This window comes from Pelodiscus sinensis, chromosome 6 (assembly GCF_052426305.1).
Source record: "Pelodiscus sinensis isolate ZL-2025 chromosome 6, ASM5242630v1, whole genome shotgun sequence".
Classification (NCBI taxonomy): Eukaryota; Metazoa; Chordata; order Testudines; family Trionychidae; genus Pelodiscus; species Pelodiscus sinensis.
Genome location: NC_143057.1, coordinates 24,592,501 through 24,618,940, shown reverse-complemented (window position 1 = coordinate 24,618,940; position 26,440 = coordinate 24,592,501). Strand labels below are relative to the sequence as shown.

Here is a 26,440-nt window from a genome sequence, read left to right as displayed (position 1 = left end):
AATTGATTTATAAGATAATGCAACCATTTGTGGCCTCTTGGTGTCTCAAGATCATTTTGTGAAGAAATGGGTTTTGCCCATGAAAGCTCATGGTACCATGTACATATTTTTGTTAGTCTGTAAGGTGCCACACGACCACTTGCTTTTAAGGTACAGACTAACATATACCCCTCTGAGACTTTAACTCCATCAAAGTCTTCAACTTCAGTTTTCATGGAGTCTCTCATGTAAACATCCTGGCAAAAAGCACTAAACTGGGGAATGGAGTGGGGGAGGAGAGAAGGGTTCTCTTTTTTAACCAAGTCATTCCAAGACAAATAATCACACGAATTTGAGGAATGATTTGAACATTACTAGGCTCTTCCACCCCACCATAAATCAAAGCAACCCCCCCCCCTCCTCTTCACCTCCACGCACTTTCAGTGAGAATCATTTACACTTTTTTTTCAGATTCACATGTGATCTTCTTCCCAGCAGACCTAGAGCACGGGGAGGGGAAGAGGAGGGGAGGGCGAAGACACCTGCTGTGAAATTGCTGGTGTGAACGGAGGAGGCTCCTCATAACCTGCAATTTCCCCGTCTGTCTAGTCCAGGCAACATGTTCGCTGACACCTGGCATTGGAGATCTGGCTTTGTCATGTTGAAAGGGGGGGGGGGGGGGGGTTGATTAACACGGTATCGTCTGCAAAGATAGGGCTTGTGCGTGCAGAGCCCACGGGGCGACCTGGGTGGGGAGGGGGCTACGATCGGCTCGGGTTACAACATGCCCACGGCAGCCGCGACTTGCAGTAGCCTGCGGAGACGTGGCTTTTGTTTCCAGCGAGGTCTCTCCTGGCCCAGCACCGGCGGCGTCGGTGCAACAGCGCCCAGGAGGCAGCCCTTCGCCGCGCGTAGGGCCGCGCCCTGCAGCCCTCACAGGCGCTGGAGCATCATTCCCCAACTTCTCCCCCACCCCCGCCAGCCAGGCCGCCCGCCCCAAAGCTCGGCAAAGAAGCAACAGGCTCAGCCCGTCAGGAGCGGCTGCTTCCCCTGCGCAGCGCCAGGCCTTGTGGCGCCCGGGCCCCTCCTCCTCCTCCAACCAGCAAAACCAGGGGCCACAGCTCCGGCCCCTCCCGCGCAGGGGAGCGGGACTATCGGGCTACACCCGGTTTCAGAGCGAGGGGAAATGCCTCCCCCCCCCCCCGTTCTGCCCCCTGAGCGCAGAGCCCCGGGCACCCATAGAACGTTCCCCGGGCGCAGCCAGCGCTACCCTGCGGGCACCCCCCGGCTCGCCGCCGCGCTCCGCTTACCCGCTTGCTGCTCCAGGCGCCCCGCCGCCGAGCCAGGGCTGGGCTGGGGGAGACCACTTGCAACCCTGCTGGCCGGGCTCTGCAGACCTCCCCCCCCCCCCAAGTAACGGCCCGCGAGGAGGTGCAGGATAAACAGGCAGAGGCTACCATGAAACTTAATCCGGCCCAGCCATCAGGCGGCCAGACGCCAAGCCGCCCCCTCCCCCTTCCTCCCAGCTACCCGGCGCTCTTGAGCCGAGCCCCGCAGAAGTGGGAGTAGGAATCGGCTGCACAGAAGGAACCATGACAACAGCAACAGGAGGGGCCCCACTGGCGGCCCTCGCGCTCCCTGCTATGCCCTGAGCCCGGCCGGCCTGCTGCTAGGCAGGGCGCCTCGGAGCCGCGCTGCTCGGGAGCACCGTTGCAAAAAAAAAAAAAAAAAAAGTGGCCTCGGCCGCCCCCAGCACGTCTTCTTGCGGGAGGGGAGAGGGCTGGCCCCTGCAACACGCTACCTTGCGTGTGGAAGCGAGGTTGCGGAGCTAGCACGTTCAGACCCCTGTCCCGCACACACACACTCCACACAGTTATGGGGTTGCGCAAGAGAGGGGCTTTAGTGGCCTCTTAAAAACTCGGTCCAATCTGGTCGGTTACCCGCCGGGGTCCCAGCTGTTAAGCATTATTCCCTATATAGCCCTTATCTTGTTCTCTTTCCACGCTAAAGGGACCTCCACTTGCACTCCACTCTTTTTATAGTAGTTTGGTTCAGATATTAGACCTGCTCCTGAGCCGCCTCCTTTCCTACCAGTGATTGTAGTTTTGCAGCCACATTTTCCTATTTTTAAAATGTCTTCCCCTTCTGAGAAGAGCACAAACATGTCTGTGTACATATGGGAACACCGCCTGTGACTCTACCAAGTGTTGTAAAATGTATACAACTGAAAAAAAGACAAAAGTCGTGTTTTCTAATCTGTCATTTTGCTTGGAAGTTTAGCAGATTTTTAAAAAGTGCTTTTTTCACATCCTATCCTTTGAAATGTCCTGAGTGGTTCCTTCCTCTGTATCCTTTGAGAGACAGTTCCACCATCAAATAGATTTGATCACTCCTATGTTTGATTTTTCCCTAATCTTGTATCTCTTGCTGAGGCCACACTTTTATAAATTCCAGAAAGACTGCTTAAATTATTGCAGCTCCACTTGTGTGCTGCAGTTTTCTGTGGATGATTTTCCTGTCTAAAATAGAGATATGGGGGTGAGATAGAAGCATTATACTGCTGTTTGTTCAGGGAAATGGATATTTTTTGTTCAGGGTTTGAACAGAGAAGGAAAAGAAAAAACTTGATTTTTTTTTTTAGAACTAAAGGAAAGGGGATTTTTTAAAGTTTTTATTTGAATATAAAACAATAGCCAAAAACCATAATGAAAAGCATATATATTGTATTGTGCAAACACCTTTGAAGTAAAATACAAATACATGGAATAAGTGAAATTTGAGTGAAATTTATTTTCAACATAAAAATGCTAATTAATTTATATTTGCTGAGCACTTCGCTTTCTGACGCACTTTTTATTTAGTAACTATCATTAGAGTCATCATTTTTCTATCTAATGCCAAGAAATCACCTCTTGTTCCCTGTTTATGCCAGCAGCTTTGTTGCAGTAGCATCCATAGTGCCAGAAAGAAGGCTGGCTCACACTGCTGAATACGTCATGTTGCAGTAGACTAGGGGCTGGTACCCTATGTTGACTTGCTTGTTTTTGTGTTGATTTGGTTTACTTCTTCAAAATGTAACTGATTTTTAAACATTGCTACATTATATCAATAAAAGACACCATTGTGTTCTTCAGCTCAAATGCAGGTAAAAAAACACTGACCTTTAGATACATGTATTACTTGTATCCTGTACAACAGAGATTCTACGCATACAGCCATGATAATAAACTCATAACATTTACAACCTGAAAGATTGTCTTTTTGTCTCATTAAAAAAAACAAAAACAAAACATCTTCTTGTCCAGAGTCCTACATTGCATCTTTGCAGGGAGATTTTACCTTGCACAGATGTTTTGAAAAACTACATTTACTGGATTTCTCTTATCTTTTATGGCTGTAGAATCTTCAAAACTCAAAAGAACTCCAGTTGTTTAGTTAAGCATGACCTTCTAACTTGTTTGGATACATACTGGCTATGTTTTAATCACACTCTTTTTTTCCAGGCATTTTCCCACCTGATACTTTAAAAGGGTTTCCAGGATTTTCCATGACAAAAGATTGCATTTCTTTGGTCTATTGTGTTCCAGTTTGTCCACTGATTTTTTTAAATTAATTAACAGGGTTATATTTGTCACCTTGATGATTCTATACTCTACTGGGCTTCTATAAATTCCCTGGCAATTCTGCACTTTGCACACTCTTGTTTGTGCAAATTTTTAAAAGTAAAAGAAAGTTTGTTTGCTTGTATAATTACTATCTGAAATATTAATCACATGAAACTATCTGCAGAAAAATAGAAACACAGGAGCAGAACTTGTTAATGACTGTTCGATATCAGGGTAGTGAAAAGTTGCCAAGCATCTGTGGTCAAGAAGCACTGTGCCTTGATAAAGAAGAATGCTTCCTGGAGCTCTTCAACATTCATGGTACCATCTCTTACAGAAGCCAGCATGCACTCCCTTCTGCAGCTAGTCAGCTACACTAATCAGTAGCAGCAATGTGGGTAGGGACATCACCTCCACAGAAAATTTGGGGTCACTTACATCCTAGGTGGTGCTAACTGGGAATGGTGTTTGTGCTTTGGGGAGTGTAGTTGTCCTTGAACAGAAATTAAGGAGTAACTAGACCAAATTGAGCAAGGTCAGGAATCTTGTGTATCTCAATCAATAAATGCCAAAATCCTTCAAGCAATATTACAAATAAAATCAGTTGAACCTATCTGTTGGCAGGGGGATTTTTTTGTTTTTAATTTTTAGCCTACAAATTGTGTTCCTTTTTCCTATTAGACCTACACATTTTGTGCTTTTTCCTCTTAGAAATCCATATCAATTTGTTGCAAATGGGAGATGTGGGGACAAATGCTATCTTTTTGTAGCAAAGCTTTGGGGTTAATAATAAGAGGGCGGAGGTGGGAGGGGGGGAATTTTCAGCAGAAAATAAAAAACAAGTTGAGAAAGTGGAGGCCCATGCGGGAAAGGCACTCAGGTGGAATGGAGGTGTCCCATTCCAGCTGGGGCAGTGGTTCTCAAACTTTTTGCTCTGCAGCCCACTCCACTCAATGCAGACCTTTCTGCGGACCATAAGCAAACCACCCATATGACAAAGTAGGTACAGGAGTGGGCTGGGGTGCAGGGTCTGGCTGGGAGGTAGGGTGCAGGAATGGGCTGGGATGAGGGATCTGGAAGGAAAGGAGCTGCAGGATAGGGATGTCAACGTTAGTCAACTACGTGATTAACCGATAAGCCTTATAGATTAATCCTGTTGACTATATGCATCCCTTCTCCCCTTGCTGCTTCCCACAGAGGAAGAGGGGAGGCTGCCACAGAGGAGCCTCTGTCCACGGCAGGCCCAGGCTTGCCGCTGACAGAGGCTGCTCCATGGGGAGTTTGCGCTCTACCACAGACAAGGGCTACTGCCACACCAACACTGCAGCCTCTGATACAGAGGCAGCAGCACGGGGTAGTAGGGGGATCCCCGGGAGTGGAGCTGGGAGTGCACTAGCTGCTAGCCCTGCCCCTGGGAACTATCTAAAAATCTGATGCAGTTACACGATTATTCAATTACATGGTATCTAACATTCCTAGTCCAGGAGCAGGGTCTCAGCAGGAGGCGGATGAGTGAGGGGGATGGGAGTGTGGAATCTGAGCATAAGGGGGATGAGGGTACTTACCTAGCTCTGTACCTCCTGCCACTTCCAGGAACTGCCCCCTGCTGTTCCCATTGGTCGGGATTCCAGCCAATGGGAGCAATGGGGAAAGCCTCCAGATGAGCCGTTTCTTGCATTGCCATTCCCCCAGCTGGAGGAGAGGGGAGGGAGAGCAGCAATGTGTGGAGCTGCTTCCTCCCACCACAAGCCGGATCCAGCCCATGAGGCTCATGGCGCCCCCACCCACAGCAGGAAGCTGGCGCTGGGCTGGAGTGCCTGCTGCAGGGGAGGGGGAACAAGCCCTGAGCCCATAGCTCACTTGCAAGATGGTCACAGGCCACTAGTTTTCCACAGACCACATTTTGAGAACCACTGAGATGGGGCATTCCTCCTAACAGATATAAAGGAGGCTGATACATCTTCACACACTGATCACCACTCCTGGGGATGTTAAGGTTGACAGAAAGACAGACTATGGTGACAGGGGTTAGCTCATGAGGACAGATAGGAATGTGGTGATCACGAGAACCAGTTAGTGATTTCTACCTGCCAGTTTTGAAAGTGGTTGGTAGTATAACCCACTACAGCATTTTCCTCAGAAGAAAAGATGTTAACTACTCAGACACCTTATAATATTCTAAATTAATTATATCAGGAAAGCAATCTGAGTTGATTGTAAATAGTGCAATTAAGGCTTCTGGTTAATGTACAGCTCTGGTCAAAAAAGAAAACATGCTGTTAGGAGAGTGACCCTTTATCTGGGATAGATTATCCCATTCCTGCCCACTGTAGAACTCTTGTTCTCTCCTCTGAAGCTGCTGGTGTTGGCATTTGTTGGCGACAGGATACTGGACTGAGTGATAGGTATGATACTGTATGAAAGTTCCTGTGTGGGACTCAATTGGAGTTTGGCTTTTTACCTAAAACAAAGGGACTGGAAATAAGTGTTTACTGGAAAAACATTGAAGTCAATCTCTAGTCTGGTTTACACTCCATCACAGTCCACTGAAATCAGACAATGAAGTCAATAGATTTACAGGAAACATAAGGCAGGACAGAATTAAGCCCATTGGGTAATTACCAATATTAAGAATGTAATTGTATTTATTATATGGCAACTTCCAAAGGTGTTGTGTATTTGTAATGGATCTATTTTTAAAATCTGTAATGTGCACAACATTGTGTGAACCCTATTCCTTAAATTCTTAAGTAAAATTACATTTATAATTCATCTTTGTCTTGTCTCTTGTTCTATATACTCATCAGGTTACATCTAAAATTCAAAAAAGTACTCTCTTAGCCCTTCCTCAGTTAGCATGTGTTACATCTATTCAATACAGTGTTTAAAGCAGGAGTTTGTATGATGCAAGATCTACTTCACATCCCTTTAACCTGTCTAGTTTAAAAGTTTGTACTGGTGTCACTTTTTTTGTTATATCAGTATAGGTTCTCTTAAGCTTTTGTAAACAAAAATGTGCAGAAATAAATTACATAGATCCTTTAGTAAATGGATATATGTGACAAACTAGGAAAGTAGTTGAGAAGATATTTGGTAAGCAATCTTATGCCCAATTCATTAGCTAATTTATTGTTTTTCCTTTTAGACAAGGTCCCATCACAGAGGGCAGAAGAATAAAATGAGTCACTTCTTCAAAACAAACTAAGATATTTCCTCAATTCAATCCTTACCCAAAAAGAGGACAACACCTTTAAGGCTTAAAGAGATTTGCGGCTGTTGTATGAAACAGTGCATTTTCTCAGGGTTTGTTGTTGTTGTTGTAACTGTACTGAAGGAAATACAGATTTGGTGGAAAATATATCTATTAAACTCAAAATACGTTCAAATTTAATCAGAACAATAGATATAAACAGTTTCATAAATAGCAATATACATTGAAATTCAAAACAACGTTCCCCTATATTCCCAGCAAAAAAAAAAAAAAAAAAAAATTGCTTCAAAATCAGAAGGCAAAACAGAGAGGAATGTATTTTTGAAATGGTCTGTGTGCTATGGTATTACTTGAAAATTAGGAACTCTGTCAAGGTTGGTGTTTGTGATTCATTCCATTTTTGGATTATCATGCTGGAAAGTAGAGAATATTAGTCTGATATATTGGAGCATATATTTTGGCAAGAGTATTGCATAGATTTGCATTGGGGGCATAGAAGGAATACTGCTTCTGCTGGAGAAAAACTCTGTTTATTGCTATTTGTAGTTACACATTGCCTGAAGGATAGAATATGCCTTAAGACAGAACTGAGTCAAAAATCTCATAAAAGATATGTTAATTATTTAGAACTAAAAACAAATTATTTGAAATCACAGCAAATTAAGAAGGAATTAATTTACACACAAACATGATGGTTTAAAACCACAGGCCTGGCTCTTGGTAGAATAGTGTAACCAAGTAAGTGACAAAGCACATTAACCTTATCATAGATTATTCAGATGCAGAATACCTACAAGGAGAGTCTGGTTTGGTCAGATTAAGGTTATTTAAAGGACTGTTTTGTACTTTCCCCTAGGTGACCACAGATCTGACAAACTCCAGTTGCAGACCACTAAGTTTTAAAGACATTATTTCATAAATGCTGCAAGAGATGCAGTTCAGATGTAACATGATATAGGAGACTTAGAGGGGTAGCTGTGATAGTCTGTAACTGAAAAATCTTTTTAAAAAATGGTTGTGCAGCACCTTAGAGACTAAAAAAAATGTAGATAGTATCATGAACTTTCGTGGGCACAACTCAAGTTATAGGAGAGTCATCAATACAACAGTTATCCCAGGATTTAAAGATGCAAGATAACTTTTTAAATAAAGTTTGATTAGAAAAATGGATACTGACTAGATGAGAGAGATTGTGGATTTAAAAATAAAATAAAATAAGAGGAGCTGCCCTAATCTGCAGTTTGTTATGTTTTCCTGGGTATTAACATGGTCATGTGGTGAAATGGCATTGTATTCCTTTGTTTCCATTTTCTGTCATCTTGTCCCTCAGGAGGATACATTCAACGGAGAAAAATCCATAATAAACCAACATGTATTTGCAAGGGAGAGGAACCATATTTGCAAGGACATTTCTATAACTAAAGCTCTCTCTGAAAATGGATGAGTGGGATTACAGTGAAGCATTCCACAGTGTACAGATATAGTTTACACCAAGCATGATACAAAATCAGATAGTCAAATAACTTATTTAATAAAAAGGCACTATTTGGCAAAGGTTTCTGCTGTTCAGTCAGAACTATGATTGATCTTTGGTTATACAGTGCATAAATATGACACCTCGGTCTTCTTTCAGATATATATGCTTTCTCTTCTCCCTCTATATCTGCTTCCCTCCCCCATTGGGGGAGAACAGTTGTTTGGATTTCCTTGTACAGTCACTTCGTTATATCTTTTCTAAAAAAGCAGGGGGCAACTGGCTATTAACTGGCTTGTATGCCTCATGCTACAGAATGCTGCAACCCAATCACACATTTTAGATAAGCAGTTTCCATTCCTTGGAGTATCAGAAATATGATTTCTAATTCCAAGCAGGACTCCGGGGTGATAGAACAGGTGATGAATAACCACAACATTTAAGGAGTGATATTTCAACTTCAGCAAGGCTTTTGATACTGTCTCACGTGCACTTTCCATGAATTAGGGAAACATATCCAAGACAAATTTATATACAGTGGGTCATACATACTTGGAAAAGTGTATTCAATGGTTCACAGCCAAGCTGGAAGGCATATCAAAGTGGGTTCCCCAGGGATCTTAACTGAGTACAATTGTATTCAAGATTTTCATACATTTATTTAACTAATGGTGAATAGAAAACATTTATAAATGTATGGACAATACCAACCTGGGAGGTGTTATAGGTGCTTTGGAGGACAGGATTAGAATTAAAAATCATCTGGACAAACTAGAGAAATGGCCTGAAGTAAATATGATAAAATTCAATAAGGACAAATGCAAGATGGTACACTTTGGAAGGAGTAATCAATTGCACAAATACAAAATGGGAAATGACTGCCTAGGAAGGAATACTGCAAAAAAGGATCTGAGGTGTATAGTGGGTCACAGGCAACATGAGTTAATGTAAGACTCTTGAAAAAAAGTTAAGGTCCTTCTGTGATATATTTTCAGGAGTATATAGACAAAACAACAGTAGTGACTCTTCCACTCTGCTCAGCACAGAGAAGGCCTCAGTTGGAATACTGTGTCCAGTTCTGAGAAACACACTTGGTAAGAGGAAAGAGGATGACAAATTGAAAGTCTAGAAGAGAGCAACAAACATGATTACAGAAAATATGAACTACAAGCAAAGTTTGAAAAATTGGGCTGGGAGCTTTAGATTATGAAGTTTCTCCTAATGTCTAACTGTAAAGCTATCCTCTTAATGTCTGGCTGTAAAGATAGCTGGCCTTCCATTAGCATCTCAATCATCCAGTAGCCCAATTGGTTGTTTAGGCTTCCTGCTTCTAATGTATTTTAAATTGCTCTTATTTTTTGAGTTGCTATTGGTGTTTGAGTTTTTGGCTAGCTGTTCTTCACATTCTTTTTTGGTTTCCCTGGTTATAGGTTTACACTTCATTTGACAGAGTTTATGCTCTGTCAAATGGAAGTAATCTGTAGTAGACTGCTAACATGACATCACCCTTGTTTTTACCCTTTTTATCTTTACCCAGAGACTTTCAATGAATCTGTCTCATACCAAGATTAAGATGGAAGTAGAAGTGTAAACATGTTTAATAAATAAGGCGTCACCTCCTCCCCTTTCCCCCTTGCCTGTCCTTCCTGAGCAAGCTATACCCCTCTATACCAATATTCCAGCCATGCATATCATCTTATCAAGTCTGTGAGGCCAACTGTGTCATCATTGTATTTATTAAGTAGCATTTCAAAGTTACTGCTTATTCCTCATACATATTGCATTATGTCCCCATACAGACATCTATGATACTGATTTGATTTCCCACTATGTTCTCTCTTGTCTCTCCCTTTTTCCTGCTGCAATGGCTCATGCCCCAGCCCAGATCCTGACCTTTCTCCCAGGTCTTACCTGTGGGTTTTCATCAGCTGTCCCCATTGAACCTAGTTTAAAGCCCTTCTTACTAGGTCTGCCAGTTTGTATCCAAAGATGCTCTTCCCTTTCCTTGATAGGTGGACCCCCATCTCTTCTTAGCAGTTCTTCTTCCCAGAATGACATCCTGTGGTCAAAAAATTGAAAGCCCTCCCGGTGACACCATTCTTGCAAACAGGCATTCACCTCTAAGGGTGTGTCTAGACTACATGGCTCCATCGACGGAGCCATGTAAAATAGTTTACTCAGCATAGTCAAAGAAGCAGATTCACGAGGCATAAGGGATCGGTCAGCAAAGGCTTCCCCAGCTGACAGATCTGTGTCTAGACTGCCGTGCTGTGCCGGATCAGCTGATTGTCGGCACAGCGCGGCGGCCATGTTTATTTTAATGAAGCGGGGATTATTTAAATCCCTGCTTTATTGACTATGCTGGGTAAAGTAGTTTACATGGCTCCATCGACCGAGCCATGTAGTCTAGACATATCCTAAGATGCATATGTCTGCCTATGCCACTTTGTCCTGGACCAGAAGGATTGAAGAGTACGCTACCTGCAACCTCAACTCCTTTACCCTCATTCCCAGATCCCCGTAGTCACTTCCAATCTGCTCTGTTAGAGGGCTTACCCTTCACCCCCCTCTCCTGCTCCCTGGTAAGCAGACAGAGAGCATAAGACCAGAAGTCTGGAGTGCAGGCAATGCGATGTTTATTGGGGTTATTTCCAAGCAAAAGCGACGAGGAGTCCTGTGGCACCTTATAGACTAACTGAAGTGTAGGAGCATAAGCTTTCGTGGGCAAAGACCCACTCGTCAGATGCATGTAGTGGAAATTTCCAGAGGCAGGAATAAATATGCAGGCCAGGATCAGGCTGGAGATGATGAGGTGATCCAATCAAGGAGGATGAGGCCCACTTGTAGCAGCTGATCTGGAGGTGTGAATTCCAAGAGAATAGAAGCTGCTTTTGTAGTTAGCAAGCCATTCACAGTCTTTGTTTAATCCAGTTGATTGTGTCAAACTTAAAGATGAACTGTAGCTCAGCAGTTTCTCTTTGAAGTCTGGTCCTGAAGTTTTTTTCTGCAGGATGGCTACTTTTAGATCTGCAATTGTGTGTCCAGGAAGATTGAAGTGTTCCCCTACAGGTTTTTGTATGTTGCCATTCCTAATATCAGATTTGTGTCCATTGATTCTTTTACGTAGGGACTGTCCTGTTTGGCCGATGTATATAGCAGTGGGGCATTGTTGGCACATGATGGCATATATTACGTTGGTGGATGTGCAGGAGAATGTACCAGTGACAGTATGGCTGATCTGGTTAGGTCCTGTGATGGTGTTGCTGGTGTATATATGTGGGCAGAGTTCATCTTTAAGTTTTATACAGTTCATCTTTAAGTTTGACACAATCAACTCTGGATTAAACAAAGACTGTGAATGGCTTGCTAACTACAAAAGCAGCTTCTATTCTCTTGGAATTCACACCTCCAGATCAGCTGCTACAAGTGGGCCTCATCCTCCTTGATTGGATCACCTCATCATCTCCAGCCTGATCCTGGCCTGCATATTTATTCCTGCCTCTGGAAATTTCCACTACATGCATCTGACGAAGTGGGTCTTTGCCCACGAAAGCTTATGCTCCTACACTTCAGTTAGTCTATAAGGTGCCACAGGACTCCTCGTCGCTTTTGCAGATTCAGACTAACACGGCTACCCCTCTGATACATTTCCAAGCAAGCATCTCCATATTTCCACATGCTAACAGAGTCTGCTTCCCAGTGTTCCATTCCCAGCTCTAACACTGCAAAGTATTTACTCCATGTCCCCCGTCTTAGTTCTGATGCCTCAGAGCCTTACCTAGGTCTCCATTCCTACTTCCTTCTTCTTATCAAGCTCAAATATACCTGCCATGTATAACTCTAGTCCCACCCCTTGCATGGTCATATTCCGTTTTGGAACGCTGTGAGTCTGGAGTCTTCATTCAACCTCTTTTGTATCCCACGGGAGAGGTACAGCAGTGAGGCTGCTTACTGCACAAGGCCAGGCTTTTGGGGGGGGGGGGGGTTACTGTGTCCAGGGGCAGATGACTGTTTTGCGGTGCCCCAGGCAATATAACTCCGCGGGGCCCCCCCTTTGCCTCGGCGCATGCGCCATGACCCCATGCGCATGTGCGGTGGTGTTACAGCGCATGCGCGGGGCTTTTTTAAGCGCAGGGCCCGGGGCGGCCGCCCCGTTCGCCCTACCCTATATCCGCCCCTGACTGTGTCACATGCTTCCCATCCCGCATCCCTTCTTGCCCCTCCTAAGTGGTTGCTTGACCTCTTGATCTCGGCTTGAGAAAGGAGCCATGCAGCCTTCCAGTGTATGCTCATACATTATATTCCCACCATCGCCTGCTAGCGCTCTCTAATTTTTTCTCATTGTACTAAAAGCTCCATCTGGTTGTGAGAATTGTCTTTAAGGTCTTTGTTTGTTGTTCTTCACACATATCAGTAAAGACATGAAAGCGTATCTAAAACCAAATCCAAAATTCTATCTCAGGCTGACAAAAAAAAACCTACCTACCTCACAGTATCATTGGTGCCAACATGGATGAGTAGCATGGGGTGGTAGTCAAAAGGCTGGATGATCCTTGACAGTCCCTCTCTGATATAGGCCCAGTCAGGCAACATATCTCTCAGGATGCCATGCCAGACAGTAGGTGGATTACTCCCTCTTCAGAAGAGAACCATCATACACCAGCACCCTACAATTCCTCCGAAGAGTAGCAGCTGCAATCCTTGGGGTCACATGGCTTCTCCTCCTTCTGCTGTCTGACACCTATATCATTTTGAGAACTTTAGTTTTCTTGATTTTGCATGTCTAACATGCAAAATAGTATTAAAAAGCTGAAAAAATGTCACTAAGTACATATGGAGATAAAGAATGCTACAAAGGTAGAAAATACAGATCTTAGGTATTGAAAGATATAACTCTACATTGCAATAAGATATGAGTTTCTGGGTCAGAAAACAGGTCTTAAAACTCATGGTATCTGATTCTGGCCTCCAATTCACACACTATATGTTTCTTTGCTGGCATATAAGGGTTGTTCAGGTGCTGCAGAATTCCCCTCTGTACAAGAGCAGTGGAGGCTTGCTGTTTGCCTCCCCCCACCTCATCCCCCCACCCACCCTGGGCATGAGAGATGTGTCAAGTTAGAACCAGGAGGGAGCCTGTGGGGGAAGAAATTGAATGCCTATAGTGCTGAGTAATATGGCAATTCTGGACTGCTTCAGGGTGTGATACAGCCTATGGATAACCCTGCCATAAGTTAGAAGGGGGGCTTCAGTAGCCCTCAGCTCTCCCAAAATCTTTTTCTTGCACTTCCCCTTGACCTTTGTGTTATGAGGCATCTGTCCCACACACTTTAAGAATGTGACAGTTCTTTGTTATACAGTGGGCCATAGTCTGATCCCTATTACACTAGTGTAACTCTTTAACTTGCACCAGTGTAAGTGACAGCAGAATTATTCTCTCTAACTAAGACTATAGGGACAGACATAAACTAGAAACACCAAATCTATTCCGAATCCATAGCCAGATCTGGTCTGTTTGTCCTTTGTCCATGTCTGTAGTAGTGTCAAATTGGATTACTTAATTCAAACAACTCCCTTCCCCAGTGTCTGGGGACATTTTTTTTATTTGGATCTAGATCTAATTATAAAGAAAAACCAAAACATTTCTTTAACTGGCAAACCAGGCTGTGTTGGTTGTATGTGGAAAATAACTGCTTACTCTGTTCTGAGTGATACACAGGATCTTTATCCCCACCCCCTCCAGTTCTGCTACAAATAAATTCGAGAATAAACTTCATGTATCAGTTTTGCCTACTCATATTTAGATGCCACTAAATTCTAGGCATCACCAGTTAGCTAGAGAAGCAAGTATTAAGTATGGGAATAATACTTATGCATTGCTTACAAGAAGAGTGTCTTCCATAAAAACTCAGCATTTAGTCACAGGGGGTAAGTGATTTTTCACTCTTGATGGGAGATTTGAGAAATCAAATTTTCTGTGAGAACATAAAAGTCTTGTAACCCAGAATACTGAAGGAACTCATTAAGACTAGAGGGGACTTGCAAACTTCTAGAAATTAAAGTATTTGAACATCTGTTAAAGTTCAGTAAGTGTTTCTCCAATGAAAAGAATAATAAATCTGATAGCCTTCTAGCATAGAAGCTCAAACAGAACAAACAAAAAAAAGATAGATACTTCAAATTAATTTGGCAGATGGCTCAGTAAACTAGGATCTGGGACAATTCTCAGAGTCAATTTCTCTTCAAAACCATGAGCACATGAACTGAACACCCCAGAAACATTAAGAAATGTAAGGATTACATTTACCAGGGCTGTCAGATAAGAAGCAGCATGCACTACAGGCAAACACTCATCACTGGAATTCACTGCATTTATTATAGAATCATAAAATGGGAAAGGCAACCAGTCCAGATTAGCTTCTGTATTTAATCAGGCATCCAGCAAGGCTCAAACATAGAATAGGGTTTATCCTGCCTCTTGATCGTCAGAGATGTTATTACATTTAGTGCTAGGTAATAATGTTTCACCAATTCACTGGGGAGAAACCCTTGCTGCGTGCGGAAGCTATTGACATTCACCCTTGTTAAATTACAATATGATAAAATATTGGTAACATTTGTAGCTGAAAAGTGAGGATGGGATACATAAAAGAAGTGATCAAGACTGAATTTAATAGTTTACCTGATGCCAGGTGCAGAAATAGTTGTGTCAGCCTTTGCAAAAAAGGGAGGCTGACAGAAGGGATTCAAGAATATTCTCTCTTCTCTACATTTGAGTCATACAGTAAACACATTTCAAAGTCACCCCTGGCATGAATAACTGGAACTTCTAAAGTTAGAAGAAGCAGATTATTTCACCAGTACTGAACTTGACCCTAAGTCTAGAGACTGATAAACCCAATATGTGGTTTACTCAAATCAAACTAGATGAAGTCTCTTTAACAGCATCAAAGGAGAGAAACTTGTAGTAATAGTGCTTTATAGTTACAAAGGAACTTTCATCAAGCAGAGCCAGAGCCGAGTATGACTAAGAATAATTAAGTGAATACATTGAACAAAACATCAAATCCTGTGTTTATCAGTGCTGTTATTTAAATGATAGAACAAAGATGCAAACACGCTTATGTTTCCAATGGTTGAAGGTGAAGCCAGACAAATTAAAAACAAAAATTGATAGTGATGGTGATTAACCATGGGAACAAACTATCAAAAGGAAGTTGTGGATTCTCCATCTTTTGATGTCTTCAAGACCAGATCCTTTTCTGGAAGATATGTTTTAGCCAAACAAATTGGACTCAATGCAGGAATAATTGAGTGAAATTTAATGACTGGTGACATACAGAAAGTCAGGCTAGATAATGTAATGATCTCTTCAAGCCGCACTCTACACATATATGAATATAGACCTGAAGTCTCTAGACATCGTCTCTATATGTCACTGGGACACTGTACTTCACAAGTGGGCCTAATACCACTATTATGTACAGAATACCAGTTGGCCTGATACGCTGGAATATTAATAACTGAAATACATCCAACATATGTACTACTACAGTGTATAACATTCTCATTTACAGATAATGATCAGAACCATTTCTTAAGTTGTTACACCACTTAGCAGTTACCAGCATCCTTATATGCTGCCAAATTCAAATCCCACTGAAATCAGTTAAAAGATTTCGAGTTGAAAGAATCCAAGTTCAGACATAAGGATTATTTGTGGAAAACCTAGTGCTAAGTTTCTTCTATGTCAAACACTTGAATTCTGAACATTTCAATAATGTTTTAAAGGCAGAGTCGCAGGGTGATCCTCTCTCCTAGGGGGTATGGTCCCATGTCCCTTGGTTGTCTAAGTCGGTGACACACCCGCCTTATGTCTAGACTGCAGAGTTTTTCCAGGATACCAGAGGTATCTTGGAAAAATTCTGCTGCATCCAGGGAATGCGTCCGTTTTTTCAGACCAGTTTCCAAAAAAGCGGGGGCATTCTTTCGGCATTCCTGTATTCCTCATTTTATAAGGAATAAGGGATGTTCCAAAAGAGTAGGCTTTTCCAACATTTGGCCCTGTGTAGACGGGCTGAATGTCGGAAAAGCCTCTTCCGAAAAAACAAGTGGAAAAAGGTAAGTAAGTTGCAGTTCGCAATTTGTGTGTCTTTTTCGAACCTCCTCCCCCCCTCCCCACAGTGTAGACATAGCCCCTGTGCGACAGGTAAAACACCTGCAGTTAAACTCCTCACCTCGAGGCTGGATAACCTAATGGCCAGAATCAATGCGGGGCCCTTTAAATCAGAGTAGGTGGGCCTACTAAGCCAGAGTCAGTAAATTAAAATCAATGGCTGGCCCTTTAAAACAGGGCTAGATGGCCCAATGGCTGGAGTCAGTAAATTAAAGTCAAGGCTGGCCCTTTACTGTAGTGCTGGACAGGTGACTGAGCAAAGTCACTAGCCGGGGGGGGCAACCTGTGTCCTGGCAGAGAGATCCGGGCCCACCCTACTCCACTGGGTCCCGGCCCAGGGCCCCGTGAGCGGCAGAATGGTCCACCACACCCTCGGCAGGAAATCCTACCAAAACACACCGTGTATCTCTGGGTGGGAGAGGCTGATCCTGCACCCTCCCTGGGTCGCTGCCTACCTGATCCAACAGGCCAGCATCCCACTAGCAGCTGGGTCCTCTGGCTCCTTGGGGGCCACGCTTCCCTAGGAATCTGCAGGGATTAGGTCCCATCTGGCTTTGGGGCCTCCGCTGTTCTTATCTCAGGCAGCTGGCTTCTGCTGCTCAGAAGCTATGACCAGAGGTCCTTCTCCACCACCATCCAGCCCAGACTGAACCTTTCCCCAGGCTTTTATACCTCGGCTACAGTCTGAGAGTGCCCGGCAGGGTTGTTGGGGCAATCCTGCTTGTTCAGTATGAGGCTAGTACATTCTGTCACAGGCAGCCTTAACTCTAAGATTCCCACCCCATGCTTTCTGGATTTATAAAAAAAATAAGAAAAAAAAGTGTACAAAGTATCAAATAACTTACCCTTTTCCAGTTTTAAGCTATTTCATAACAATAGGGGGTGTATATAAATTGGATTCCTCTACCCAAGAAATGCATTTTAAATGAGCGCCATGAGAAGTGTTCTCTACATCTAAAATATCAGATGTTGTGATCATTTATAAAAAATTATTCATATTTTTCATTTTTTCTTTATTACTGCTTTCCTCGGTGTATATATTAAATATGCCAGGCATTCAATTTTGGAAATTTTATCCAGTGTCACAATAGCAAAGAAATATGATGTAGCTTTAGATTAAAGCACAGGACCAGCGCTCAGGAGATTTGAGTTCTATCCCTAACTTTCCTAATTTGCTTTGTGAATTTAAGCAAATCATTTAGTCTTCCTGTTTCCTTAACTGTAAAATGGGTATAATATATGTCTACTACATACGTTTATTTTGGGGCTTACTTCATTAATGTTTATAAGTCTTTTGAGATCATCATATATGCAAAATATGATTTTAGAGAAAAAATGAGCTGGACATCAGGTCTGTTCTTTTTTCAAATTAAGTTCATAATTATTTGTGAGGACCACTGATTTCGTTATGATTATGTAGCTTAATCTCATATTACTGTGTTGTTAAAATCCCAAACTGAGACCAAACATTCCTAATGTAACTACATAATTATATGTCCAGACTAATTCTTGTTTAGTTCCAAGACAAGCATAAATAATCCATTTTAAAGGTAGCTCTATTCAGTTTAACAGGGGTCCCTAGTATGCTGTGTTGACTTTATTGTCTTCATAAAATTTACCTGAAACAAGTAGTAAAAAACCCCAAAATCAATAGCTACTCTAGCTGTCCCACAACTTATTTTAAAAGGGCTGTTAAGACCATTTCAAGAACCCCACATTCATGGTATAAGTACCATAGGCACCTCAACATATAGTTCTTCATTAAATCAGAAAGGGATTTAATATCTTAGTCTTGCTTTTCCATTCCGAATAAAAGTTGGCAAGGCTACCATCATGCCTCCCCTTTCTGGAGAAGATTAAGAATATTGGTTTACAGTCTGGAGAGCCTCAACTAAAATTAAAAAGAACATTTGCAACTTAAAGCATTTTCTTTCATGTTCTTATGAAATCTAATAATGAAACATTTTTAAAAGGTATCACATTAAAATTCCTCCTTTTCAATTTTCGATGTACTTCTCTGTAAACTACAGTGAAAGTTGGCTGTTCAGAGTCAGCTAAGTAGGTCATTTTAAAACAAAAACAAAACAAAACAAAAAACCCTCCAATCTCTTCCTGGGAATGTTTGGGCCAAATTCAAGTCCAGTGATTTCACAATGTATCTGGTCAGGTAAGAGTTAAAAAACCTCATTCCTCAAGCAGTATCCAAGTATGACAGTTTTGTTCAAGTAACAATGAAGGGATAGGAGGAAGTATTTCTCACTTCTGGTCAAAAGTCAGGGTGTCGGGCTTGTTCACAGCCAATGAGAAAATCACGTATCAGCTGTGGCTCACTAAGGTCCCACTTCAGCAAGGTACATAAGTACGTGAGTGGTCCCTTTAACTTCAAAGGGGCTACTCATGTACTTTGATAAAGGCATGTGCTTAAGCACCTTGCTGAATCAAGACCTAGGTCTCCCCCTCCACATGGGGCATGCAACCAGTAGAGACCATATTTTATAGATCTACCAAGCATGCCCCTGCCACTTCCCTAACTAATCCATAATGTAACCACACTCTCCCACATGCTCTGTTCCATGGATCACTGTGAAGTTTGTCTCAGCAATATACAGAGTTTTACAGAGTCCCATACGAGGCCCCTGTGCTGCCTAATTGCCCAGCACTTCAAAGCCACACAAGTCTGCTGCACTTAATGCTTCCAGAATCACCACCCATTTAAGGCTGCTGACAGAGGAGTCAGATAAATTTAACACAGAATGCCTGCATTTTGCTGGAACCCTAAAGGTACATTTATGTAGGGATAAAAGACCTGCAACGCAGGTGGTCGCTGTAAGTTTCATGAGGCCCTGACCCAGAGCAAGTGGGGCGCCCCACACCTTCCACCTGTGTGTCTGCCCCAATTTTAGCCCTTCCACCTGGGGTCCCAACTGTGACCCAGACCGTTCTGCCCTTCCCCCCATGGTCCTCTCCTTGTTCCCATCCCATTTCACCTCTCCTCGCTATGGCCCCAAGACCAGAAAAGCTCTGGTCCCGCTGCTCCCCACCAGGGTCCTGGGACCAGAGCAGGTAGTGAGAGCTTCTCCCAGCTCTGCGGCCCCAGCAAGGAGCCAGAGCTCCTCCAGTTCCAGGGCCACAGCAGGGATCCAGCTGCTTGGGCTTCTGCCATCCTGTGTTTCTATAGAGGATGAGGATAGGGTCGATGGCACTTCTCACACCTTGCCTGCCCGGCCAACAGGCACATCCTAGGGTTGCCAAATTTGTATTAGCAGAAAACCCTTGCCACATGCTTCTCCACTCCTCCTCCCAGGACCTGTCTATAGGCCCCACAGCTTTTCTGAGGCGCCACTCCCTCTCATTTCTCCCTCTGCCACTTGCTCGCCATACCCTCAGGGTATGTCTACAGGACAAAGTCCAATTAAGTTACACAATTTCAACTATGTTAATTGCGTAGCTGAAGTCGAAGTCGCTTAATTCAGCTTTTGGCATTGTCTACACTGCAGGAAGTCAAAGGGCGAACACTCTTCCCTTGCACTTCCCTTACTCCTCGTGAAAACAAGGTTACTGGCATAGACCAGAATGCCCCTCTCACATCTAATTAGCTGTCTTAACTAGACTGCTAATTCGAACCCTTGAAGATCAACTGCGGCAACTTCCATTGTTCTCTGTAGTGTAGACGTACCCTCAGTCTACATTTTCACTGGGCTGGCTCAGGGGACTGGTCTGTATGCTATGGAGTGCAGAAGGGGGCTCCAGATGAGGATGGAGTCAGGAGGTGTGGCATATAAAAGGGGCTCTGGATTGAGGCAGGGTCAGGGTGTGGGAGGAAACCCAAGCTCTATGATAGAGATATGTGTTCGTGGGTGGGATCAGCAGTGAGGAATCCAGGGTGCAGAAGTATGTGTGTCTGTGCCAGTGCAGGGGGTTGGAATTCTGAGGGATGCAAGGACTCTGGAAGGCGGAGTGCAGATTCAGGGGTGGGGCCAGGGATGAAAGATTTGGGATGCAGGAAGGGGTTCCAGTCTGGGACCAAGGATTTCAGAGGGTAGGAGGGGGAGATCAGGGCTAGGACAGATGGTAGGGTATGTGAGCAAGAGGGCACAAGCTGGGGATATGGCTGTCATGAGATCTCCCCATGCTTTATGAAAATTGGCTTATGAATATAAAAATGTATAACTCAAAGCAACCTTAGGCAAAATACATCATGTGACCTATTTTTAAAGTTATGATCTGCTGAAAATATATAATATATTTCTGTGCATGTATCATTCTTGCATGTGAAGTTAGGAATACGAAGTGTGAATCTGTTCGTAATTCTAAATGTCCTAATGAGGGCCATTAGTGATACTCCAGAAACATAATGGCTCACTACTCAAACCAATGATCTACGAATAGTTCTTGTTTTTCCTGCCAGATTGGATTGTGGTTTGTCCTGCCAGAACAGGTGGCCAGGCCACCTGATTCTGGAACTCATTTTGGATCTCCTATTTTTCCACTCAAAGGCTATGTCTACACTCATTTGGGGAGGCGGTTGGTTTTGGAAAAAGATACACAAATTGTGAATCACAATTTGTGCACCTTTTTCCGCTTGTTTTTTCTGAAGAGGCCTTTCTGACATTTGGCCCATCTACACGGGGCCATATGTCAGAAAAACCTTTTCTTTTGGAACATCCTGTATTCTTCACAAAATGAGGAATACGGGGATGCCGAAAGAACGTGCCCACTTTTTTGGAAACTGTTCCGAAAAAGCAGACGTGTTCCCTGGACATGGCAGAGTTTTTCTGGGATACTTTTGGTATCCCAGAAAAACTCTGCAGTCTAGTCATAGGCAAAGTGAGAAAAGTTTGAACTGACCACAGAGAATTCCTGCCTTCAACATAGGGGATATAAAGGTGGATAACCATTCAATAGTGGCAGTTCCCAGGAGGCCCCCTCTTACAAACTAAGATTCCTGCTGAAAACATCCAAGGCTGAACATGGAAAAGGGACTAGGTCCAAGCTAGCAGGCTGCCTATCTTGTGAAAAAGATTATTAGAACTACTGTTAGGATAAGAATTTGCATGCAAACAGTTTCTTATTGTATTAGGTTTAAATTGGCGTGTTTTGTTAATTTTGGCTTAGTAACTCAATTTCATCAGTCTGTTTTCACTTGCAATAACTTAAAACCTACTTTTTATACTTAATAAAAACACTTTTGTTTATTATCAAACCCAGTGTAAATAATTGTTACCTGGGGGGAAGCCACAGCTATGTATCTCTCTCTTTCATTGATAAAGCCTTATGAGTTTCCGCCATGTAAGACTTTTATATAGAGTAAGATGGATTTATTTGGGGTTTTGATCCTTTTTGAGCGTTGTGCTGTTATGGCCCTATAGCTGAGCCCTCCTAAAGCTAATCTGGTTCAGCATCTGTTTTGCTGTGCTGGGAGAGGGGCTGGGGATGAGGGGTTTGGGATGCAGGAGGGTGGTCCAAGCTGGAACTGAAACGTTCAGAGGGCAGAGCTAGGATTGGAGCCCAGGAAGGTGGGGAAGGAGTCAGGTTGTGTAGGTTGTGGGCAGGGCTTATCTCAAGCTGCTCCTGGAAGCAGTGGTAGAAGCTCCTTGCACACTGCCCCATCTGCAGGTGCTGCCCCTCACCGCTGCCATTGGCCGTGGTTTCCAGGCAATGAAACTGCAGGGGTGGTGCTTTGGGCGAGGACAGCGGCAGTGTGCAGAGACTTCTGGCTGCCAGTGTGCATAGGAGCCAGAGAGAGGACATGCCAGCTGTTTCCTGGGAGCAGTGTAGCATCGAGGCTAACGGAGTTTGCCACTCCAGTTAGGTGGTGCCGCCAATTGCACAGTCAACATCTTTCAGTGGTACTAACAGGAGCCACCAGAATTCCTTTCCTGCTGGGCGTTCTGGTTGAAAACTGGACACCTGGACACCCTCATGCCTCTCCATATTGGGGCACCAAATAAAGACGAGGACATGTGACCTCTCCATGTGTCTCTGCCCTGTTCTCAACACAAGGCCTATTCTCTCCCCCCACGTTACTTGTGAGGGGAAGGGCTCTGTTCTCATGCTGATCTGGCTCCCCCCTTCACTTTCCCTGGCAGCCATGTATAGCCAGGAGTGAGATGGAGCAGCTCCCAGTCACTGCTATGTGAAGCATAGCCCACTTCCTGGGAGACAGTCTGACTTAGAGAGGCTTTGACAGTCTGGAGCAAGAGCAGCCTGTGATCTGTTCAGGTTTGGCTCCCCAGGGACACCGCCCCCACAAGCATGCTCTGAGAGAGAGCATGGTTAGGAAGGGGCATCAACCAGATTCAGGTTCTGAGGTCCAGGCAGGTCCAGTTTGGCCCCAGAAACTCAGCCTGGGCAGCACTGCAGCCAGGCTCTCTTCCAGGCAACATGCCAGCATAGTTGGTGAAGCTCTGGCCCCGCCCCTTCCTCCTCTGGCTCTGAATCCAGCTCTTTCCTTTCCTCAGCAATGCTGGGCTTTGAGAGAAACTGGGTTGGTGAGCATGGGGACTTGTCTGTTGGAGACAGGATGCCCAGTTTTCCAGGGACCCCCAGGGACCCCCAACAAATCAGTGCTCCACCACTGGCTGAGGCTGACCCAGTTCAGTTGATTTGAGCTCACAGGACTGGGGCTGCACATCTTTTATCCCTGCTTAGCATATACTCTAGTTGCAGGATCACTGCATTTTCCTTTGCTGGTCTAAGTGAAATTAACAATTACCAACATTTCTATCACTATTCTACCTATAGAACTAAGGGCATACATTACTTCTCTTTTGCTAAAATACATGCAACACGGCAGCGCCATGTTTTGTCACATCTTCCCAAGTAATAAAATAGTTTGACAGAAAAAAATTGAAAAACATGTTTTAGCAGGATAATGTTTTCTGTATATTGAAAGGTTAAAAAGTTGTTCATATTTTGTCTCAAATATTGTGTAAAATAGTTATAAATATCATTGTACCAGTAGGTGTCACTATAGTCATGGAACTCAATTACTAGGCTGTGGAAAGTGGGTTCCTTACTTAGTATCGTGTGCAGGAAAATTATTCAGACAATGAGTATGATTATGAGCTAATATTATTTCGTTTTAGTGGAACTTTTTTACAGCCAGATAACTGGTTGGAGCTTGAGATAATTTTCCAAATATATGAGATTTATTTAGGCATATTCTGTGTCGTAATTTCAGAAGTTATGCTAAATATCATCTAGTTCCCTCTGTTCTGATATATTCATTTTTACTAGAATCCTTAATCCTTCAAATATACAAAAGTATAAACAGTCTAAATATAAATAAAAGGCTGGCTGAAAGACCACAGACCGTAATTCTCAGGCTAGTCTCAAAAATCATTTAGCTGTAAATTTGGTAATGCACAACAGATGCAAATCAGAGCCAGCTTATTTGTTATGAAAAAATTAGAGATTGCAGCTATTTTGAAAAACAATATTTTGTCTAAGACACTGAGTAGTAACACAGAGTGCAACTGACCTATTTAACTATTCAGTCACAAGACTGAATGAAGAGATCCTTAAACTTGGATTCTGTTCAGTCTTTAAACTACTTCCCACCAACTTCAAAGGAAGGGAGTCTGAGTAAGGAATAAGCAAAGTCTGGGTTAAAGAATGAATAAAACCATCATAATTTTACTGAGAGAGAGAGAGTGATAGGGTGGGAGAGCCTTCTGTTTTTCCATTCAGGTAGCTAAAGGTTTGACCAAACTCAGGGTTAAGTTGTGAGTTTTAAGCCAAGTCTGGGTAAGGACTAGTGAAGATCCCCACCACCATCACAGTGCCTTAAAGCCTTCTATTTAGACACACAGGCTAAGTCTAGACTGCATCCCTCTGTTGACAGAGGGATACAAATCAAGCACGTCGAAATTGCTAATGAAGTAGGGATTTCAATATCCCGTGCTTCATTAGCATAAACATGGCCACTGCTTTTTTTCTAAACGGAGCTTTTTCAATAAAAACCCCCAGCAGTGTAGATGCAGATCTGTCAAAAATAAACTCTTTTTTGGCAGATCCTATATTCCTCAAAAAATTAGGTTTACAGGATCTGTCAAAAAAGGGTTTATTTTTGACAGATCTGCATTTAGACTGCCTTTTTTTTCCGAAAAAGCTCCGTTTTGAAAAAAAGGGGCAGCCATGTTTATGCTAATGAAGCATAAGATATTTAAATCTCTGCTTCATTAGCAATTTCGAGGTGGCTAATCTACATCTCTCTGTCGACAGAGAGGTGTAGTCTAGACACAGCCACAGGGAATACAGTCTGCTCCATTCCTTACAGTAAACCAAATACCTGGCCCGCACACACCCTTAGTGTATGTGGCCATAGCATCAATTCTTTCCACCCCTTTTGCAGCATTCTGCTCCAGGGAAAGCAGGTGGAACCAATCACTACACTTCCCAAAGCATATGCAACTTAGGAATTGCTATTGAATGGTGTGCTTCCACATAAATACGCAAGTAAGGGGAAGATTTCTTCTAACCCTTGAACAACAAATCAGAGGCACAGCTCCTAGACAGAGCAATGACTTAGATTATCTTCTGCTATAACATACCTATAGCAGCTCTATGGCATTCACAGTGTGTTGTTTTGGTGTGAATTGTCAGCCTGGACCCAAACCCTATGACTCAACAATCCTTAACTTCATAGAATCATAGAGTTGGAAGAGACCTCAAGAGGGCATAGAGTCCAACCCCCTCCTAAAAGCAGGAGCAATCCCAACTAGGGATGTTAAATATCAGTTAATTGAATAGTCAAGTAACCTCATGAATTCTTATCGGTTAGTTGATTAGTCTGTACTCCCTGATGGCAGGGCCAACAGCAGCGCAGCGTACTAGGCGGGAGATAGTCCACAAGGGGAGCCATTTTAAAAACAAGCCCTTCTTGTGGGCCAGCTGCTTGTTGCCCTGTGCTGCTGCCTCTGATAAAGAGGCAGCAGTGCGGGATAGCAGCAGCCCCTGTCTCGGGAGGGCAGGTTCTGAGCTTCCAGACCCAGCGCAAACAGGAACTGAGCTGCCTGCCAGGCTCCTAAGACACTTTGGGTATGTCTACACTACCACCCTAGTTTGAACTAGGGTGGTAATGTAGGCAACCGGAGTTGCAAATGAAGCCCAGGATTTGAATTTCCCGGGCTTCATTTGCATAAAGCCGGGCGCCGCCATTTTTAAATGTCCACTAGTGCAGACTCCGTGCCGCGCGGCTACACGCGGCACGAACTAGGTAGTTCGGACTAGGCATCCTAGTCCGAACTACCATTACTTCTCGTTTCACGAGGAAGCCTAGTCCAAACTACCTAGTCCGTGCCGCGTGTAGCCGTGCGGCACGGAGTCCGCACTAGTGGACATTTAAAAATGGCGGCACCTGGCTTTATGCAAATGAAGCCCGGGAAATTAAAATCCCGGGCTTCATTTGAAACTCTGGTTGCCTACATTACCACCCTAGTTTGAACTAGTGTAGACATACCCTTTAAATGCAGAGGCACAGTGCGGGTACGTCCTGTACCCGTAAGCCAGAAATGAGCCGGGCTGCAGGCCAGCCTGCTAAAAAATTTACTGGTTGGGGGAGGGAAATGCAAGTAGTCTATAGCACTAACCTATAAGCTTTTGTTTATCAGTTAATCGGTTAGCCGACTACACTATTACATCCCTAATCCTAATTACAGGAAGTCCCTGGGTTACATCAATCCAATTTACGTCAGATCCCTAGTTACAAACGGGGGGGGGGGGCGCAGCTAGTGTGGGGTGTCTCCCCCACTGTCGCCGCCTTCGGCGGCGTGGGGGGCGCTTCCCCCCAGCAGACCAGGAAGTTGCGGAGCTAGCGCCCCCCCCCCCCAGCAGACTAGGGAGACACGGAGCAGCTTTTCTCGACGCGGAGGACGCGGGCGGCAGAACCGCCGAGACGCGCCGCGTTCCCGCCGCCCGTGTCCTCCGTGGCGAGAAAAGCCGCTCCGCGTCTCCCTGGTCTGCTGGGGGGAAGCGCCCCCCACGCCACCAGA

General features: G+C 43.9%; 1 protein-coding gene and 1 long non-coding RNA gene across 19 annotated transcripts in view; both read right to left on the bottom strand.

Annotated features, from left to right (window-relative positions):
• Positions 1-1,595, bottom strand: part of MPDZ (multiple PDZ domain crumbs cell polarity complex component) — a 140,242-nt gene extending 138,647 nt beyond the window's left edge. For 6 of the 16 annotated variants that reach the window (XM_089779208.1, XM_089779195.1, XM_089779194.1 and 3 more), the window contains exon 1: positions 1,290-1,594. The gene's annotated coding sequence lies outside the window, so the exon portion shown is untranslated. Of the gene's footprint in view, positions 1-1,289 lie in introns of all 16 variants that reach the window. The other 10 variants (XM_075931573.2, XM_089779201.1, XM_089779207.1 and 7 more) reach the window with 5 other exon arrangements.
• A 1,115-nt stretch (positions 1,596-2,710) lies between these two features.
• The window catches only part of LOC142829819 (uncharacterized), a 195,494-nt gene continuing 171,764 nt past the window's right edge, over positions 2,711-26,440 (bottom strand). For all 3 annotated transcript variants that reach the window (XR_016349852.1, XR_016349851.1, XR_016349850.1), the window contains 3 exons: positions 12,756-13,010; positions 10,181-10,328; positions 2,711-9,394 (listed from right to left, as the gene is read on the bottom strand). This is a non-coding gene — a long non-coding RNA (uncharacterized LOC142829819). The remainder of the gene's footprint in view (positions 9,395-10,180; positions 10,329-12,755; positions 13,011-26,440) is intronic.